Source organism: Orcinus orca, chromosome 18 (assembly GCF_937001465.1).
Source record: "Orcinus orca chromosome 18, mOrcOrc1.1, whole genome shotgun sequence".
In the NCBI taxonomy this organism is placed as follows: Eukaryota; Metazoa; Chordata; class Mammalia; order Artiodactyla; family Delphinidae; genus Orcinus; species Orcinus orca.
Genome location: NC_064576.1, coordinates 38836160 through 38856040, shown reverse-complemented (window position 1 = coordinate 38856040; position 19881 = coordinate 38836160).

Below are 19881 nucleotides of genomic sequence, written 5' to 3'. Positions count from 1 at the left end.
AATTTAGAGAATTATACTTCAAGATATTCAGAAGAAATTTGAATCATGAATCAAAGCTTCATTGTTATTCTTTTTCCAACTCTCTACTCTCCAAATCTTCAGTTGTTTAAAAGAATTGCACACCTTCTTCTAAGAATGTGAAAAAGTACAGTTAAACATGCTTAAAATACTAAGGTCATATATATAAATTGGAATATATATTAAGAATTTAAGAGTCCATTTTTGACTGTTGCAGCCATAGTATGGATTTCAAAAATAAGCCCAGATTATATACAAGGAAATTGTTTGTCCAATTTAAAAGCTATCAGATTTCATCATTTGCTTATTTGGAAATAAACACACTAATCCATGTCTTGTTCTTATTTCATAAGAATGACTGATCTACTTTTAGAGAAGAATTAACTGATTGGTAGTTAAATAACTTTTACCTAGTAAAAATGTAATATCTTAAAGCAGCACAAAAATACTTTAACCTAAATGCCCTGGTTTAAACTGAGACCAAGGTATGGTGAGTTAGGTGAATCACAGTGAGAAAAAAAATAAGGATTATGTTGGCTTAATAATAACTCAAATCATCTAGAATATGTCATGGTTTACCAAGTCTCAGCTTTAAAAATTTCATATGTGATTATATAGGATTCATGTTGATATTTAGTGACATTTTGAAGCAGCAGCATCTTATCTTTGTTTTAATAAATTAGGATCTAAAATAAGCTATTATAACTTGACATTTGACCTCCAAAGTGAAGAATGTTTTCTAAATGCCAAATCATTTAATTAATAAAAGATGACACTGAAATGACTAATTGCCCTTATTGTATGGATACCTTTGATAAAATGAGGATTTTCAGTGTACAGTTCTAGTTTTCTTTTAAACGCTATTACTTGCTGTATAAAATCTGAAACTCTGAGTTTGGACTACAAGCTCTGTTATCAATCAAAAACATTCTTTCTCTCTCAGATATATCTAAAAACACCCTCCACTTCATACTACTTTCTTCTACTATAGTTTTAGATTCTACTCTTAGTCTTTTCTTCTCTCTCTTCATCTATTGTAAAGCCAGAAAATTACATTTTTGTTGGGTTTTAACAATTTCTTTTTGGTGGAAAGAGTAAAGGTCAGGCAGCATTCCATTTCAGGAAGATAGTTAAATGGCTAGCATTAAAGTGTCTGCTAAAATGATGGAGTAGTATTCATTTTTATTTTTCAGTGAAACCATATGAAATCACAAATAAAAGCACTCACTACCTTTAATGTCAGAATTTAAATTAAAAAGTCTTTTATGTTTTTGCCTCCTAAATCAAAACATATTATGAACAATTCATGTTGGCTTCAATGTCTTTTCCTTTTTAAAATAGTTTTGAAGTCTGAATTATAGCCAAATAATTTTAAATTTAAAACAATCTTATTTATCAGGAAAATAAATGTTTAAAGCTAGATGTTCAATATTTAGTTTTTGACCTTATTCATTATTAAATAGTTGAAAAAAATATTTAAGATGCAAGTGGGTCAAATGTGGCACCATCTATTTCTGTAAGGCAAATGTGAGAAAACTTCTTAATGTGTAGTTGGTAGTATGTCCAAAGGAAAAGAAGAAAACCATTTTTGTGTTTGGAATATTTTTGCTTGTTTTTTAAACCATTGAATATTAAATCTAAATATAAGAATAATAGCCACTATAACTGCAATGATGAAAATAATAATAAAAAACAAAACTACCATAATAATAGTTTCCACTGATTGAGTGCTAATTACAGGACAGGTACAATGATAAATTGTTTACTTAAATGAGTTTTTGTGTTTTAATAAGTCTAGTAACCTTTAAAAATTCACTGTGAAAGCAATTTTAGAGTCTGGAAAAGAAGAAATAATTGTTTATTCATATAAAGTAAATTAATTTAAAAGTTATCAAACTGGATAGAGATGTAGCCTTAGATGTAGCCTCTAACCTTATAATTCTGATTGGTTTCAGAGGATAATAGAAAATATTTACTCTATTTTACAATTTGATGCAAATATATTCTCTTCATAAGAAGCAATAGACTGTACAAAGGAAAGCATAAACACTGATGAAACGAGCCTGAGTTGGAGTCCTGGTTCAGCCACATCTTGTCAAATTCTTGTCTTAATTTTTTATTTTCAAATCTATTTAAAATTTATTTATTTCATGAAAAAGAATTGTATTGTTGAAGTCATAGCAATAGGAAAGCAAGAAAGCCATAAACACAATAGACATTGATGTAAAAGGTAGCATGACATTGGCTATTGCTCTGCCTGTGAAGAACGAAGTCCATGGTCATGTGCACAGGCTTTCACTGGTAGTGACATCTGCACCTGCTTGGGGGCTGAAGTGAATGACTGTAAGCCTTGTGATGAAGAGAGCAAGTCATTCAGGAAACATAAAAAAAAAAAAGACCTTTTTCTTAACTACATTGAAATAGCTTCAGAAGTGAGATCCTTATATAACTATATTTCACCATATATAACTCTCTATATATGTATACATAAATATTATATATTTCATATATACTTATCTACATGCCTTATACTCTCAACAACCACCAATGAAGTTATAAACATCTGGAGTATCATTCTGTAGCAATATGAATGTCATCAGCATCATAGTACATAAGCACTATTTTTATGTTTTGTTTTCAAAGCAACAGGTTTTTATTTCTCTTTCTTTTTCTCTAATTGATAAGTCAATGTGAGTGTTACTTTGGACCCAGCGGCAAAGAGTGCTACATAACATGTTTTCTGCCTTTAAGGATTAAAAATCGAATTAGAAACTAAAAACTTAGAAAGAAGAAAAAATAAGAAACAATAAAGTTTGTATGTGACCAATTCAAAAATTTGTGTCAGGCTTAACAATTCCAGAGTTTGAGGGAAAATATGGAGGTCAGCTGACACTTCATTAACATCCACTAAAAGTGGGTTATTATGACTAAAAATATAGGATGAGAAAATAAATATATGTTATATTCCATAATCCTCCATTAGCTTTTAATTTTTGTCGTACATGTCAATTCCCATATGTCTTTTCTTTCCTGTGGGTACTTTATGTTTTATTCCAAGTATTCTGGATTACTGATTTTATCCCTTGCTTGGTTCAGATTGAGACATGTGCATAGATCTTAGTATAGATATAGATGTATATATGGAGGTACACATATATAGAGATATAGCTAACCAAATATAATTAGATAGCACAATAATGTTATTTTTAACTAATAGAATTTGATAAATATGCACTCAATATTTTCCTAGTCCACTTTTATTACATTTCTGGACAAGTTTATGATTGTTTTTAATCTGATAATTTTTAAGATGGTGACATAAATATATCAAGACAATGATAAAACCAATAAACTTGCTTAATATAATTCACCAACTTTTTCTTCATTTCTGGCCAATCAACCAGAGATGTAATAATATGGAAAAGACCTTGTATGACTCAGTCATAGTTTCAGTACTCTTATGTTCAGTATCAATAATCATTGCTATTGCCTTTTGGACAATAAAAAAACACAAATAATAATGTAGAATTTGGGAAAATTTTAGCATAATTTTCTGCCTGCTGTAAAAAGTTCTTAAAATGAAAATGTATATTTTGTATTCACTATTCTGAATAATATATTTCTGTATGGTCAGTTTAGAAAATCTTTTCATTGTATCCATAAAATTTTCATTATGTTTTCAATGTATAAATAATTCATAAAACATGAAAAATAAAGAATATAAATGATACAAAAAGTAACATAACTATCTTCATTGAAGTGGCCCCGGAGATGAGCATGTTTTCTCACTTTATAACAGTATCCCACAATGACTAGAGGAAATCATGTTTTATCTTATACAAGATTTCTCTATACATATTAATACAATGGCTGTATTAATTTATATACACATATACATATACATGAATTTATTAAAAAATATGACATGATTTCTGTCCATATTTGTATATACAAAATCAACACACATAAACCCATTATGTTTTGATATACTAACAATGTACAGACTGAAGGAAATTAAGAAAAAAAATCTTATTTACAATAGCATCAAAAAGAATAAAATACTTAGGAATTAACTTAAGCAGGAAGCAAAAGACTTGCACACTAAAACATACAAAACAATACTAAAAATATTAAAGAATACACATCTAATGAAAAGACTTTCTGTGTTCATGGATTGGAAGACTTAATATGATTAAAATGTCCATATTATACAAAGTGATTTACAGTTCAATGCAATCACTATCAAAATCTCAAAGCATTGTTTTGCAGAAATAGAAGAAGAAATTATACAATTCGTATAGAATCTGAAGAGACCTGAATAGCCAGAACAATTTGAGAAAGAAAAGCAAAGCTAGAGGCCTCAAACTCCATGATTTGAAAATATATTACAAAGCTACAGTAATCAAAGCAACATAATAATGATATAAAAGCAGACATATTGACTAATGGAACAGAATAGAAAGCCCAGAAATAAACCTTCACAGATATGGTCAAATTATTTTTAACAAGAGTGTCATGACTGCGCAATGGGGGAAAGAATAGTCTTTTTTATAAAGGGTGCTGGGAAAACTGGATATCCACATTCAAAAGAATGAAATTGGGCCTTTACCTTACACATATACAACAATTAATTCTATATGAATTTAAGACCTAAACATAAGATCTAAACCAATAAAACTTTTAAAAGCAAACATAGGGTAAAAAGCTTTATGACATTGGATTTTCCAGTGACTTCTTGGATATAACACCAAAAGCAGTCAATAAAAGCAAAAATAGACAAGTGGGACTACAGTAAACTTTAAAACTTCTTGACAGCAAAATAAACAATCAACAGAGTGAAAAGAAAACCTACAGAATGGAAGAAAATATTTTCAAACCGTATATCTGATGAGTTAATATCCAGAATATACAAAGAACTCTTACAACTCAACAACAACCAAAAACCAACCATTTTTAAAATGGTCAAATGACTGAATAGATTGTTCTCCAAAAAAAGATATACAAATGACCATCAAGAATATAAAAAAGATGCACAGCATCATTAATCATTAGGGAAATGAATAACAAAGCTACAGTCAGATATCACCTTGCACCCATTATAGTGACTACTAGCCAAAAAAAACAAAAAAAAACAAGTGTTGGTGAGGATGTGGAAAAATTGGGACACTTGTACACTGTTTGGTGGGCATGTGAAATGGTGCAACTTCTATGGAAAACAGTATGGAGATTCCTCAAAAAACTAAGAATAGAATTATCATGTGATCCAGCAATCTCACTTCAGGATATATACACAAAAAAATTGTAAACAGGATCTCAAAGAGATATTTATGCAACCATTTTAAAACAGCATTATTCACAGTAGTCAAGAGACGGAAGCAACATCCGCAGGCAAAGAAATGGAGAAAGGAAATGTTGTATATATATAGAATGGAATATTATTCTGAGTTAAAGAAGTCAGACGTCACAACACAGCTAAAATTTGATGACACTATGTAAGTAAAATAAGCCAGAAAAAAGAAAGACAAATACTGCATAATTACACTTAACATTATTAAACTTGTTATATGAGATATCTAAAGACGTTAAACTCTTAAAAATGGAAAATAGGCTGGTGGTTGCCAGGGTCTAGGCACTGCGGGAAAAGGGAAGTTGTTCAATGAGTATTGAGTTTCAGCTTTGCAAGAAGAAAAAGTTCCAGAGATCTCTTGCACGAAAACGTGCATATAGCTGCATTTAACATTTAAAAATGGTTAAAATTTTATTTTATGTGTTTTTTACCACAATAAAATTTAATGAAAATAAAATTCTTATTAATTTTGTTTTTAATTCTCAAATGACATCTCTTTAATGTAGCTAGATACTTTAGGAATTTTAAACAGACTTAACAATATTAGTGGTTTAATGTCAGAGGAAAAGATGATATTCAGTACTTAAGTAAAATTTTCTATAATCCTGTTTCTGGTCATTTGTTTTCCAGCAATTTTTTTTGATACACTCAAGCTAATACTGGAAATTCTCATATTAATAACTTCAATGTACTAATAGAAAATACTAAAAGAGAACTTATTATTTAGGAATGGGAAAATAACAATTTAATTTACCAGATTCTCAAAAATTACTAGGATAGCCCTTGCCTATTTTGTATACACATGGTCAAACACATAAACAGGGTTTTGGCACATACAGAGTTGGAATTATTCATGATTCCTCTTTTTCTCTCCTATAGCACAGCAAAGCAATTAAAAATTCTGTTGAGACTTCCTTCAAATTACATTTGGTTATTGATAAAGTCATACACAATACCTCCATTATTACCACCACAGTCTATTATCTCTTGCCTTGATACAATTGCTTCCTAATTGCTCTCCCTGCTACCACCATCACTTTCTTACCATCTATTCCCACCCAGTAACCGGTCTAATCCTTTTAAAATGTAGGTCAAATCATGATCTTTCTCTCCTCATAACTCTCTTTACCCTCTCATATTTTAATGGCCGAGAAAATATTTTCATTGATATTTTCACTGTCCATTTTCAATCCCTACCACAGGAAACTATCTGACAATTTTCTACCTCCATTCCAGTCTCAGTGGCCTCCTTACTAACTTGGATCCTCTAGATACCCATCCTGATATTGCACTGTTGTATTCTTTGCCTGCAATGATCTACTCCGAAAATCAGCATCACTTTAACTTTCTTAAACTATTGTTCAAATGCCACCTTCTCAGTGAAGCCTGCTTTGACCACTCTATTTATAATTGTGACCCCACACCTATACCCTATTCCCAGTGTCTTTTTTCTCCATATTATTTGTGACTTTATAACATAATATATAATTATTTATAATATTTAGTGACTTTCTTCAATGACTAAAACATAAAATCTCTGCAATCATTGCCTTTGTATTGCTCACAGATGAACTATAACTTTATGCAATGATTTTTCTTTGTCTGTGGACACATAGAGTGAGGGTCATGAAATAAGTCTTTTTTTTTTAACTTTTTTTTTAAAATAATGATGGGCATAAAGAAAAGTTGTCCAAATAATTTCCAAATACTCAGAGTCTCTATATGTTTACATTTTACCGCATTTGATTTCTGATTCCCCCTCCACCCCTCTCCTCTCCATATACATACATAGAGATATTTTGACTGTGAGAGTAAGACACAAACATGATGCTCCTTCACCCCTAAATTATTCTGTGTTTTCTAAAAACAAGGACGTTCTCTTATGTTACCACAGTAAAATTGTCAAACTCACAAAACTAACATTGATACCGTGCTGATATCAAAGTTACAGACCTTATTAAGATTTCACCAGTTGTGCCAGCAATGCCATTTATAACAAAAGAAAACAAAAAGCAACCAAACACCACCTCCATGTCATGCCTCTCTAATCCCCTAAACTGGAAGCCTTCCTTTACTTTCCTTGTCTTTCTTGACCTTGACATTTTCCTTGACATTTTTGGGAGCACCAATGAGTTGTTTTGTGGGAAGATCCTCAGTGGGTTTTGTCTGGCATCATGTCATGATTAGATTCTGGTTACACACATTTGGCAGGAAACCCACAGAAGTTATTGTTGTGTCATTGTAGGAATTATCTCCTTTTTTTTTAACTTTTTATTTTATATTGGAATACAGTTGATTAACAATGTTGTGTTAGTTTCAGATGTACAACAAAGTGATTCAGTTATACATATATATGTATCAATTCTTTTTCAAATTCCTTTCACAATTAGGCTGTTACAGAATATTGAGCAGAGTTTCCTGTGCTATACATTAGGTCCTTTTTGGTAATCTATTTTAAATATAGAGGTGTGTAGTTGTTAATCTCAAACTCCCTAACTATCCCTCCCCTCATCTAACCATAAGTTCGTTCTCTAAGTCTGTGAGTCTATTTTTGTTTTGTAAATAAGTTCATTTGTATCATATTTTTTTAAAAATTTCACATATAAGTGATATCATACAATATTTCTCTTTCTCTGACTTACTTCACTCAGTATGACAATCTCTAGGTCCATCCACGTTGCTGCAAACAGCATTATTTCTTTTTTTAATGGCTGGGTAATATTCCATCATATACATGTACCACACATTCTCTATCCATTCTTATGTTGATGGACATTTAGGTTGTTTCCATGTACTGGCTATTGAAAACAGCACTGCAATGAACATTGGGGTACATACTTTTGAACCATGTTTTTCTCCAGGTATATGCACAGGAGTGGGATTGCAAGACCATATGGTAGCTCTAGTTTTAATTTCTTAAGGAACCTCCATACTGTTCTCCATAGTGACTGCACCAATTTACATTCCTACCAACAGTGTAGGAGGGCTTCCATTTCTCCACACCCTCTCCAGCATTTATTGTTTGTAGATTTTTTGGTGTTGGCCATTCTGAGTGGTGTGAGGTGATACCTCATTGTAGTTTTGATTTTTCTCTAATAATTAGCAATGTTGAGCATCTTTTTATGTACCTCTTGGCCACCTGTATGTCTTCTTTGGAGAAATGTCAATTTAGGTCTTCCTGTTTTTTGATTGGGTTGTTTGTTTTGATAATATTAAGCCACATGAGTTGTTTGTAAATTTTGGAGATTAACCCCTTGTTGGTCACATCATTTACAAACATTTTCTCTCATTCTGTGGGTTGTCTTTGCATTTTGTTTATGGTTTCCTTTGAGGTGCAAAACTTTTGAGTTTAATTAGGTCTCATTTGTTTATTTTTGTGTTTATTTCCATTATTCTGGGAGAGAGGTCAAAACAAATATTGCTGCAATTTATGTCATAGAGTGTTCTGCCTATGTTTTCCTCTAAGAGTTTTATAGTGTCCAGTCTCACATTTAGGTTGTTAATCCATTTTGATTTTATTTTTGTGTATGGTGCTAAAGAATGCTTTAATTTAATTTTTTTACATGTAGCTATCCAGTTTTCACAGAACTATTTACTGAAGACGCTGTCTTTGCTCCATTGCAACGTCTTTCCTCTTTTGTCATAGATTAATTGACCATAGGTGTGTGGGTTTATTTCTGGGCTTTCTTTCTATCCTGTTCCATTAATCTATATTTCTTTCTTTTGTGTCAGTACCATACTGTTTTGTTGACTATAGTTTTGTAGTATAGTCTGAAGTCAGGGAGCCTGACTTCTCAAGCTCCATTTTTCTTTCTCAAGATTGCTTTGGCTATTTGGGGTCTTTTGTGTCTCCATACAAATTTTAACATTTTTTTTTGTTCTAGTTTTTTGAAAAATGCCAGTGGTAATTTGATAGGGATTGCATGGAATCTGTAGATTGCTTTGGGTTCTATAGTCATTTTCACAATATTAATTCTTCTAATCCAAGAACATGGTATACCTCTCCATCTGTTTTTGTCCTTTTTTATTTCTTTCATCCATATCTTATAGTTTTCTGAGTACAGGTTTTTTGCCTCCTTATGTAGATTTATTCCTAAGTATTTTATTCTGTTTGATGTGACAGTAAATGGGATTGTTTCTAAAATTTCCCTTACTGATCTTTTGTTGTTAGTGTATAGAAATGCAACAGATTTCTGTGTTTTAATTTTGTAACCTGTGGCTCTACCAATTCATTGATGAGCCCTAGTAGCTTTCTGGTAGTTTCTTTAGGATTTTCTATGTATAGTATCATGTCATCTGCAAATGATGACAGTTTAACTTCCTCTTTTCCCATTTGGAATCCTTTTATTTCTTTTTCTTCTCTGATTACCATAGGTAGGACTTCCAAAACTATGTCAAATAAAAATGGTGAAATTGGAGATCCTTGTCTTGTTGGTGATCTTAGAGAAAATGCTTTTAGCTTTTCAGCATTATGATGTTAGCTGTAGGTTTGTCATATGTGGCCTTTGTTATGTTGAGGTATGTTCCCTCTATGCCCAGTTTCTGGGGAGTATTTTATTTTAACATAAATGGGTGTTGAATTTTGCCAAAACTTTTCCTTCATCAATAGATGATCATATGGTTTTTATTCTTCACTTTGTTAATGTTGTGTATCACATTGATTGATTTGTGTATATTGAAAAATCCTTGTATCCCTGGGATAAATCTCACTTGATCATGGTGTATGATCCTTTTAAAATATCACTAGATTTGCATTGCTAGTATTTTGCTGAGGATTTTTGTGTTTCTGTTCATCAGTGATACTGGCCTATAATTTTCTTTTTTTCTGGTGTCTTTGTCTGGTTTTGGTATCAGGTTGATGGTGACCTCATAGAATCAGTCTGGGAGTTTTCCTTCCTCTGCAATATTTTGGAACAATTTCAGGACAATAGGTAGTTAGGTCTTCTCTAAATGCTTGACAGAATTTGGCCATGAAGCCATCTGGTCCTGGACTTTTGTTTGTTGGGAGTTTTTAAATCACAGGTTCAATTTCAGTACTTGTTATTGGTCTGTTCATATTTTCTATTTCTTCCTGGTTCAGTCTTGAGAGATTGTGCCTTTCTAAGAATTTGTCCATATTTCCAGGTTGTCTGTTTTATTGACATACATTTGCTTGTAGTAGTCTCTTATGATCCTTTGTATTTCTGTCATGTCCATAGTAATTTCTTCTTTTCATTTCTAATTTTATTGACTTGAGTCCTCTCCTTTTTTTTCTTGATGAGTCTGGCTAAAAGATTATCAATTTTTTATAATCTTTTTAAAGAACGAGCATTTACTTTCACTGATCTTTGCTATTGTTTTCTTCATCTCTATTTCATTTACTTCTGCTCTGGTCTATATGATTTCTTTCCTTCTATTAACTAGGTTTTGCTTGTTCCTCTTTCTCTAGTTGTTTTAGGTGTAAGGTTAGGTCATTTATTTGAAATTTTTCTTGTTTCCTGAGGTAAGATTGTATTGCTATAAACTTCCCTATTAGAACTGCTTTTGCTGCATCCCATAGGTTTTGGATCATTGGGCTTTCATTATCATTAGTCTCTAGGTGTTTTTTGATTTTCTCTTTGACTTCTTCAGTGATCCACTCTTTGTTTAGTAACACACATTGTTTAGCCTCCATGTGTTTATGATTTTTACATTTTTTTTTTCATGTAGTTTATTTCTAATCTCATAGCATTGTGGTCAGAAAAGAAGTTTGATATGATTTCAATTTTCTTAAATAAACCGAGTCTTGATTTGTGACACAAGATATGATCTATTCTGGAGAATGTTCTCTGAGCACTTGAGAAGAAACCTTATTCTGTTGCTTTTGGATGGAATACTCTATAAATATCAATTAAGTCCATCTGACCTAATGTGTCATTTAAGGCCTGTTTTTCCTTATTGATTTTCTGTCTGGATGATTTGTCCATTGATGAAAACAAGGTGCTAAAGTCCCCCAATATTATTGTGTTACAGTTGATTTCTCCTTTTATGGCTGTTAGCATCTGCCTTATATATTGAGGTGCTCCTATGTTGGGTGCATATATATTTACAATTGTTATATCTTCTTCTTGGATTGATCCCTTGATCATTTTGTAGTGTCCTTCTTTGTCTCTTCTTACAGTCTTTACTTGAAAGTCTATTTTATCTGATATGAGTATTGCTACTGCAGCTTTCTTTTGATCTCCATTTGCATAGAATACCTTTTACCATCACCTCACTTTCAGTCTGAATGTGTCCCTAGGTGTGAAGTCGGTCTCTTTTAGACAGCATATATATGGGTCCTGTTTTTGTATCCATTCAGCCAGTTTATGTTTTTTGGTTGGGTCATTTAATCCATTTGCACTTAAGGTAATTATCAATATGTAAGCTCCTATTGCCATTTTCTTAATCATTTTGGGTTTGTTTTTGTAGCTTTGTTTTTCTTCCCTTCCTCTCTTATTCTCTTCTCTTGTGTTTTGATGACGATCTTTAGTGTTGTGTTTGATTTTCTTTTTTCTATTCTTTTTCTTTTCTTTTTCTTTTTGTGGTGTGTGTGTGTGTGTGTGTGTGTGTGTGTGTGTGTGTGTGTATCTATTGTAGTTTTTGGATTTACTGTTCCCATGAGGTTTTGACATAGCAGTCTATAACTGTATAAAGTTGTTTTAAGTTGCCGGTCTCTTTCTTGCCTAGAGAAGTTCCTTTAGCATTTGTTGCAAAGCTGGTCTGGTGGTGCTGAACTCTCTTAGCTTGATTGTCTGTGAAGCTTTTTATTTCTCTGTCAAATCTGAATGAGAACCTTGCTGGGTAGAGTATTCTTGGTTGTAAGTTCTTCCCTTTCATCACTTCAAATATATTGTGCCACCCCCTTCTGACCTGCAGATCTTCTGATGAAAATATCAGCTGATAACCTTAGGGGAGTTCCTTGTATGTTGTCTTTTTTCCCTTGTTGCTTTTAATATTTTTTCTTTGTCTTTGATTTTTATCCTTCTGATTACTATGTGTCTTGATGTGTTCCTCCTTTGGTTTATCCTGCCTGGGATTCTCTGTGCTTCCTCGACTTGGGTGACTGTTTCTTTTCCCATGTTAGGGAAGTTTTCAGCTTATCTCTGCAAATATTTTATTTATCAAAAATTATTGTCTCTTCAAATATTTTCTTCGGTCCTTTCTCTCTCTGGTTCTATAATCATCTGTTAAAACTGTCTTTAATTATTTCAACCCTTATCTTTGGTCACTAAATATGACTTTCGTGATTGATTTCTCTAGCTCTGCCTTCTCTTTTTCTTTTGATTGCTACTTTTTCCAAAGGTATCCTGATTCTCAACATTTCCACTATAATAATACCTCTTGCAACACACACCCACTCACTACTATTGAGGTTCTGATACTGCATGACCCAGTTTCAGTCTGATTTGGCTTATTTTGTTCGTTTTTACCATGTCACACTGTGTGCAAATTTTTATCAATCATTATCTCAGTGTTTTTAATTAAATGATTCTATAATTATCTCATGATACCACAACTTTATAATTTCTAGTGGTCAAAACTGTGACACTGTAAGACAGTTTTCTACACCCCTTCAAATTATTTGTCTATCAGAGTGATGAATAATTGTTTTACCACAATCTACATTTTGTTACATCAGATAAGGAGTCTTAACTGTCTCTCTATCTACATTATTGATAAAACTAAGTTAAATTACAGAAGTGATATTAAGCTAAACAAATTTACTTGATAATGTTGAAGTGAACCTCATGGAAGAAATTTAAAAAAGTATATAGGGCATGTTAGAGGGAACAATGGAGTCTGAACTCCAGAAAAATCTCCCTTTCATAGAAACTATTAGAATGACGAAAATTGTCAAAACTTTTTAAAAACTCTGAAAATTAACCCTTGGCTTGCAAAATTCCAGGGAACATTTTTTGAAGAAAAATAACTAAGAAAACTGAACTTTGTGGCATTTAACCAACACTAGTTCTATCCTCCTTTCCTCAGTCCCACAGTAACCTTGAAACTGTCCTCATCTACAATCATGGTGAAAGTCAGCAATCTAACAGCCACTGAAAGGAGTAGAAATGAATTGGATCTCCCCAAAGCTCCACTCCCTGAGGACTGTCACTGCTTACCCTGTCTGAAAATTTCCTTGAAACCACCACCACTCCTAAAGGTTGATTTTATTTCATCTGTGTTGAAGCTCCTCCTGTGTGAACAACTTGTTCTCAGTGTTGCTTGTCAGAAACAATCAGCAGAAATTGTTTAATATAGCAGCTTTCTGAGGCAGTGATAACAGTTGGGGCAAACAACAAACTCAGCAAAAAACTTCAAAAGTAAAGCTAGCAAATAAGATGTCCACAGGGGACTTTGAAAAGAAGACCTATTTCTGGGGATCAAGAAGTCCATGCACACATGGAAGGCTGTATGCATGTTCAGGAAAGACATGAGGAGGCCCTAAACTCTCAGCTCTGGCTCTCCTTGAGGATCTGCACAAAAAGGAAGTGAAAGCTAACACAGAGTTGTAACTAAATTCCTATCTGAGAATTGACAGTATGCCTCAATACAGAGAGAAGCCCTCAGCAAAAACCAAGAGACTTATTGGTTCTAAGAATGGAAGGAAATTTCTTCATTCACTAACTAACCATTAAACTAAATGAGCAGAAACTCAGAGATTGCACATAACAAAGAATACACACTTTGAATAAGAAGTGTAAATAACTTAAAAACAACAACAACTATTCCTGGGGAAGAGGAAAAAACTGACTTCAAGAGTTTGTTATTTAAAATGTCCAGGTTTCAACAGGAAATAATGAAACATGCTAAGAAACTGGAATGTATGGTCCATATACAAAATATATTGATTTTCTAAACAAAACCATTACATTATTTAATTTAAATATGACAAAATCAGGAAGACATATCTAAATAACTAAAGGAAAATATGAGAACAACGCCTCACTAAATAAAGGATGACAATAAATTTATAGACATTATTAAAAAGAACCTAATAGAAATTCTGGAGTTGAAAAGTATAATTAAAATTAAAAAATAAAACATCACTAGATGTCTCATAGTATATGTGAACTGGCATAAGAAAGAATTGGCAAACTTGAAGATAGATCAATTTAGATTACCTAATGCAAGGGACAGAAAGAAAAAGAATAAAGGAAATGAACAGTTTCCTAGACCCTGTAAACAGTATCAAACATACCAAAATTCATAAAATGGAAGCTCCAGAAGGAGAGGAGTGGGATAAAAAGTTAAAAAGAATATTTGAAGTCAAATGGCCAAAGCTTCCAAAATTGCATGATAAATATTAGTCTCTAAAAATACATACATAGACACACTGTAATCAAACTACTGAAAGCCAAATACAAAGAAAGAATCCTGAAAGTAGCAAGAAAGAACTGATTCCTCATGTGAAAAGGAAACCTCAATAAATTTAACAACCAGTTTCTCACCAGGAACCATGCAGGCCAATATAGGATTACATATTCAGTGTGTTAGGGAAAACAAAAACAAACAAAAACAAGAAAAACTCTTAACCAATAATTCTATATCCAGCATAAATATCTTTCAAAAATGAAGGAGAGGGCTTACCTGGTGGTGCAGTGGTTGAGAGTCTGCCTGCCAATGCAGGGGACACGGGTTTGTGCCCCGGTCCAGGAAAATCCCACATGCCGTGGAGTGGCTGGGCCCGTGAGCCATGGCCGCTGAGCATGCGCGTCTGGAGCCTGTGTTCCGCAACGGGAGAGGCCACAACAGTGAGAGGCCCGCATACAGCAAAAAAAAAAAAAAAAAAAGTCCATACAAAATCTCAGACATAAATGTTCATACAATAATCATACATAATTAACTAAAAAGTGGAAACAACCCAAATGTCCATCAATTGATGAATGGATAAACAAATGTGGTAAACAATAGAATATAATATGCATATAAAAAGGAATTAAATAATGTTGCATGCTGTAGCATGGATGAATCTTGAAAATAGTATGCTAAGTAAAAGAAACCGACTCTAAAGACTATGTATGTTATAATTAATTGTGTTTATATTAAATGTCCAGAATAGGCATATCCATAGAGATAGATATTAGATTAGTGGTTGCCAGGGGCTAGGGCAAAGAGAGAATGAGTGTGACTTCTAAGGTATAGAGTTTCATTTGGGGATGGTGAAAATATTTTCAAACTAGATAGCAGTGATGATTGCAAAACTTTGAGAATATATTTAAAATCACTGAATTGCACACTATAAAATAGTGAATATTATGGGATATGAAGTATATTTCAATAAAAAAAATAAAAGTACATATCACTACATTCTATACACAAACCCACACTACATATAGTCATTTCAGCCATCGTATTTATATATACTATAGTACCAAAAAATTGTATAATTTCCACAACTTTTTTATTTAGTTGAAAGAAATAATATTATAGAATCCTAAATTATGGAATCAGAAGCAGATATAAGAATCCAGGTTACATGTACTTTGAAGAAATTTTAAAAATTTGCAAAAATGTAATAAATGTCACTCTTCTTACATGTTTTTTGTTTTGGATTATGAAGTGATTTTCACAAAAATGTATGTAATTTACATTAATATGGAATAAATTTATTATTGTTATACTAAAATAAACTTATAAATAGATTTTAAGTTATTACTTTTCATTATAAATATGGTAAGTATTGATGCATATAAGCCACATACACAGAAGCTCTTTGGTGTCCTCAGGAATTTTTAAGAGTACAAGGTATTTCCAAGATCAGAAAACTTGTGAATCATTGCACACAGGCTTGCCTTTGAGATTTCAGTGGGAACAATATAGTTTCCAAGGGAGTGAAAAGTGGTTCCTGGAGTTGGGTGAAAGTATCTTATTCTTTTCATTTATGAAGCACAGACACACATATAATACATGAATGGATATACAAGTATATCTGGTATTAAAATTCCATGCAAGATTGTGACAATTAGAAAAATATATATAAATGGGCCCTTAGGGGGGATGATAATGGAATAAAAAGACTATAAATCCTACTGTAGGTTAAAATATAAGTTCTAGATGAGAGTGGTAATGTGCTTACTTAGCATCAGAGTATTTGTGGAAGAGCATCCACTTCAGAGCTATTTTCTGTCCTCTTTGACTATAACATAACTCATTTACTTGGCTGGGTTTTTGGGTATGGGTCTCCATGATCACATAACTACCATGTCTGGTTGTCACAACCATGTAGGCCTTTTGTGTTCTTCTTATCCTGATCATTCGATTCCCTCAAAGGTTTCAGTACATCCTTAGCCTTCCTATACATCTCTTGGAGATGAGAAGCAAAGGGGATTTTAGTTGCTTTCCCATTCCATGGGGTCTTTGAAAGTGTCAGGCATCTGTTTCAAGTTTCTTTTTTCCCCATACACTTCAAGCTACCTTTTCTAGTTGACTTTTTCAATGACCTATGTGTAAGAATGCTACTTCTCAAAATTCCAGAGGAGGGTGGCTTAAAATATGTTTCTGCTCTTGGATCTTCAGCCACTATGTCTTGGTGGGCAAAGGAAGACAATATCACACTGATCTCAATGAACTAATAGCTCCTAAATTCTGATTACACCATAACTAATCTTTGTTTACTTCACTTAGGAAAATTTTATCTGTGCTCTGACTAAGGATGGCTAACATAGCATCCATGAAGCACTTTATGCTAATAACTAGAAGTCACTGTATTCTTCATTGTCACATAGATACTTTTTTAAAGAAAGTATTATATCTCAATCCCAATCTCCCAATTGGGAGACATATATACACTATTATGTATAAAATGGATAACTAATAAGAACCTGCTGTATAAAAAAATATATTATAAAATACTTACAAAATACTTTTTTTAAAATGTCAATTTCACCTGATCATGTCCTTGATGAAGCAGTAAATGTTATTACTTTTGTTAAATCCCAACTTTGAGAATATATCATTTTAATATTCTGTGCAAAAAATGGGTATATGTATAAGTATTTCTGCTGCAACAATGTCCAACCAATGATTGTCTCCAGGAAAAGTCCTTGGGAGACGTTTCAGCTATGCATTGACAGTCTCAGTTACTTCAATAGAAATTAAAGAATAAGCCATTGTCCTCAATTCAGTAAAAGCAGAAACCTTAAACTTATAATTTGGATACTGTCATTGCCACATGAGCTCAAAAATCTGGAAAGAGCTAATAAAATTAGTATATGTTCTTAGAATGTGTACATGAGAATTATTAAGTGGGAAAATTGAATACATTGATTTCTTTCTTCTAGGGTCAATTCCTTACTCTCACACTAAGAGTTTAATTACAAAATACTATCATGTAAGATGGACTTTCAAGATTTTTCAGGCCATTTAATTTTTCCTAAAGTTTTGTACTTACTGATATTACAAAATTCTTTTATATAGATTTTTATTCCCATGTATGTTACTTAAAAACAGCTGAGTGATATTATAGTTTCATTATATTGAGTAGATGAAATTCTTTCATTCAGAATTTATAATTTCTTAGGAAAATAGAACTTCTTCAGCACTCATAGCTTCTTTTCATCTGTGACAACATATTATTCTCAATCTTTTCCATAAAAATTACAGAATACATGTTTTTGTCATTATTACTGTAATTAAAAAACTAAGTTTACTAAATTCAGAGTGGAGACACACAAATTATTTAAAGTTGTGTTAATGATTCCTCTTTTAAAAAAAAATTTAAGATAGTATGCCAACAGCTTATGGTTCTATAAAAGATATTCAATTTATTTTAATAAAAGGACTTTGTTATAACTACTAACTTCTCAAAAAGAAATAATGCATTAAAATGCAATTATTAGTAGTAAGAGCTTCTATAGAAATTAGTAAATATATGTCACTTTACAAGCCATGTGAAAAACAGTGTGATACAAATAATGTGTGACACGTCTGAAACAATTGTGAGAAAAGCAATGATAGAGAATATAGTCTTCCAATTCATTTATTTTAAATTTTCAATTTATCTCTTGTGGAAGAAAGTACACATTCAGAAATCTGCAGAAATCAAAAGTGTACGAGTCAAGGGCTGAAACACAAGAATGGACATTTTACTCATCACTTTTTGGAATATTTAACAAGGACTACAGAGAGACATTTCAAGTGAGAAACTGGGGACAATGTCAGTGGAAAATCACTCTTCAATATTGAAAATAATAATAACATTTAGCACATAGGGAGTGTCTTTGGTAACGTATAGAAAACCACTTTAAGAAATGGTTTGTATATGTTTTCCTGAGGAGTCTTTTGAAAACCTAAATCCAGTTAGGGCAACCTGATGTTATCGACTGCAGTGTAACTAAAGAAAGTGTTTGCCTAATCAGTTTTGTTGTAACCTTGCTTTCTGAAGCAATGCTGGATTAATGGAAGGATGATGCTTTTCAACAGAAGCTGCAAAGAGAGGATCTTAAAGAATTGGGATTTGTCAGTATATCTCCAGCACTTTCTAAGAAAGAGCATAGTCTGATAAAATGGTTGTAGGATTCTAACTCTCTTGGGAGAAAAAGTAAATAATTATAGTTTTATGTAATTATTCTCCATGACTTGTTACTTGCTAATAAAACATATTTCTGACAGTATTTGGCCATCCAATATGGTCTTTATACAAAATAAGATACAGTGACCAGAAAACATTCTTTTCCTAGTAAAATTCCTGTTTTTCTTCTGTATTATCTTCCTTTCTTTCCTTCTTTCTTTCTTCTTTCTTTCTTTCATTCCTTCCTTCCATTTTTTTAAAAACCAACTCAATGATATTTTTTATTGCCCCACTTCTTCACATGGGCACCATAATTCTCAAGTCTAATTATTAATTGGTAGAATTAGATTATTGAGTTATAGAATGATAGGTGTGAAATAAATGAAGTAAAAACTAAAAACCAAGAATAGCTTGATTTTGGGACTTCCCTAATGGTGCAGTGATTAAGAATACGTCTGCTAATGTAGGGGATACGGGTTCGAGCCCTGGTCTGGGAAGATCCCACATGCCACGGAGCAACTAAATCCATGCACCACAACTACTGAGCCTGCACTCTAGAGTCTGTGAGCCACAACTACTGAAGCCCGCATGCCTAGAGGCCGTGATCTGCAACAAGAGAAGCCACAGCAATAAGAAGTCCGCGAACCTCAATGAAGAGTAACCCCTGCTCGCCGCAACTAGAGAAAGCCCGCACACACACAGCCAAATATAAAATTTAAAAAAAAAGAATAGCTTGATTTGAATGTGAGGTATCTTTAAAATACTGTTCCTCTATTCTCTTCTTTTAGACTATATTTACTGACACTTTACTTAATTGTTACAAGGCTGTCTGATCCTTTTACCTCCCTAAATTTTAATCTCCTCCTTGATCGTGACATTATTCTAATGGAAGAACATTGAGAACAATGTTCCCCATTCAAAAACAAAACTAAGTTCTCTGGTAGTTTTCATTTCTCCTAGTAACACTATGCCTGGGCCTCATGTGATTTTTGATTCCCAGATTTCT